Here is a 2,752-nt window from a genome sequence, read left to right on the forward strand (position 1 = left end):
GGGAGGCTGAGGCAGGAGAATGGCGTAAACTGGGGAGGTGGAGCTTGCAGTGAGCTAAGATCCGGCCACTGCACTCCAGCCTGGGCGACAGAGTGAGACTCCGTCTCAAAAAAAATAAAAAAATAAATAAAAAATAAAATTTGTAAAACTGACGCTTGCTTGGTTTGCTCTCAGGAAGACCTGAAGGGGAAGTGAGTTAGGCCAGCCACATGTGGAAACCACTTGGCCCCAGTAAACGGTGGCCATCGTCATCCCAACACCAGCAAGGTGAACCCCTGGCTCCTGTTGGCAGCTGTGGGCCTGGAGGGCTGGTGAGCTGCCCACGTCACACAGAGGTAAGTGATGGGCGGAGGACCGAGTCCAGCCTCGTCTGAACAAACTCTTCAGCAGGTTCTTCAGAAACGCATATTTCATACCAATACTCACTCTCTTTCTCCCCAAATTAGAAAAAAGATCAGAGCATTCAAGGCTTCCATTCAAAGAAGATTCAAAACAAAGAAAGAGTCTTTCATAAAGAAACGAGACTTTTGGTTTGTGCTGGGGTGAAATGAGAGCCCCAAACCTGAACCGGACCCACAAAGCCCTGTGTGTCTGCCCTCGCTGGCCTCTCCAGTCCCTCCCCATCCACTGCCCTCACGCCAGGGGCTCCTGCCACCTCGGCGTCCTTTCAGCCCCTGTAAAGCTCCCTTTGGCAACGGCCTCGGCACACGCTGTACCCACCATTATGGAACCTTCCCTGCCTCCTCTGGATCATCCCGACTCATGCTTCAGATCTCGGCTCCAGCACTACTTTGCAGGGAAGCCTTCTCCAACCACTGGACGAGGGGCTTCTTTTGTTCCATGCTCTTCTAGATGTGCGTTCCTCACTTTCAGAGCAAGCAGCTCGGTTTGTAATTTCATGTTCATCAGGGTGATTAGTTGATGACTATCTCCCCCGGAAGTTCTGGGATCCATGAGGGTAGGTACTAAGGTAGGCTTTGCCTATCACTGCGTCCTGGGCACTCAGAAGGGAACCAACTCACATAGGTGCTCAATGCATACAGAGGCCCCTTGGTGGGGTTATGTCCAGATAAGCCCAAAGCAAGTTGAAAATATCATCAATCGAAAGTGCACTTGGCCAGGCGCCTCTAATCCCAGCACTTTGGAAGGCTGATGCAGGCAGACCACCTGAGGTCAGGAGTTCGAGACCAGCCTGACCAACATGGAGGAAACCCCGTCTCTGCTAAAAATACAAAATTAGCCATGCGTGGTGGCGCATGCCTGCAATCCCAGCTACTGAGGAGGCTGAGGCAGGAGAATCACTTGAACCCAGGAGGCAGACGTTGCAGTGAGCCAAGATCACGCCACTGCACTCCAGCCTGGGCAACAGAGTGAGACTCCACCTCAAAAAGAAAAAAGAAAAAAGTGCATTTAATACACCTAACCTACTGAATATCATAGCCTTGCCTATCTAAAACATGCACAGAACACTTACAATAGCCTGACGTTGGGCAAAATCATCTAACACAAAGCCTATTTTATAATGTGTGTGAAATACCTCAGGTAATTTATTGACTACTGTACTCAAAGAAAAACTAATGGTTGCATGGGTACTTGAAGTACGGTTCCTACTGAATGCATGTCGCTTTCACACCACTGGACACTTGCAAAACTGTAAGTCGAGGCAGGGTACCTCAGGGACAGTCTAAACAGAAGTCACCTCATGACATCCTCCCACAGTCCCGCCAGGTAATACTATGACTTCCTTTTATAAATGGAGAAACTGAGGCTCTGAGAGTTACACTGACTTGCCCGAGGCCACAGAACTAGAAAGGCAGGGCTTGAGCCTGCCGCCTTCTTTCTCCAGGTGCCCCCCCGCAGCCCCGGGCATTCAGCTGATGTGCCCCATGCCAGCCCGCCTGTTGCCTAGAGCCTCCCAGTCCCATCAGTGCCGGGCCTTAGACCAGGTTACTCTTCAAGTCACTTCTATACCCACCCTGTTCTTGCAAAAATAGAAGAAAGAAACCCACAAAGTTGGTCTTTTTTTTTTTTTTTTTTGGAGACAGAGTCTCGCTCAGTTGTCCAGGCTGGAGTGCAATGGTGCTATCTTGGCTCACTGCAACCTCTGCCTCCCGGTTCAAAGTGATTCCTGCCTCAGCCTCCCAAGTAGCTGGAATTACAGGCGCCAGCCACCATGGTAATTTCTGTATTTTTTTTTTTTTTAATAGAGACAGGGTTTCATTGTGTTGGTCAAGTTGGTCTTGAACTCCTGACCTCAGGTGATCCACCCACCTTGGCCTCCCAAGTGCTGGGATTACAGGCATGAGCCACCACACCCGGCCTAATCTTTTTTTTTTTTTTGAGATGGAGTCTCGCTCTGTCACCGAGGCTGGAGTGCGGTGGTGCAATCTCAGCTCACTGCAAGCTTGCAAGCTCAGCCTCCCGGGTTCACGCCAGGGACTACAGGCGCCCGCCACCACGCCCAGCTAATTTTTTGTATTTTTAGTAGAGACGGGGTTTCACCATGTGAGCCAGGATGGTCTCCATCTTCTGACCATGATCCACTGCCTTGGCCTCCCAAAGTGCTGGGATTACAGGCGTGAGCCACCACGCCTGGCCAGATCGTGGGTTTTAAATTTTGATGAGGTTCAACCTAGTACTTTGTTCTTTTACAGATCATGCTGTTGGTGTCTTATCTAAAACACCATTGCCCAATTCAAGGATACAAAGGTTTTCTTCTAAAAGGTTTATAGTTTTTTTTTTTTTTTTTTTT

At 49.6% G+C, this 2,752-nt stretch overlaps 1 protein-coding gene across 1 annotated transcript in view; it reads right to left on the reverse strand.

Annotated features, from left to right (window-relative positions):
* TTLL1 (tubulin tyrosine ligase-like family member 1) overlaps positions 1-2,752 on the reverse strand; it is a 35,229-nt gene that overhangs the window by 18,096 nt on the left and 14,381 nt on the right. The window lies entirely within an intron of this gene.

This window comes from Mandrillus leucophaeus, unplaced genomic scaffold (genome assembly GCF_000951045.1).
Source record: "Mandrillus leucophaeus isolate KB7577 unplaced genomic scaffold, Mleu.le_1.0 Scaffold26, whole genome shotgun sequence".
Classification (NCBI taxonomy): Eukaryota; Metazoa; Chordata; class Mammalia; order Primates; family Cercopithecidae; genus Mandrillus; species Mandrillus leucophaeus.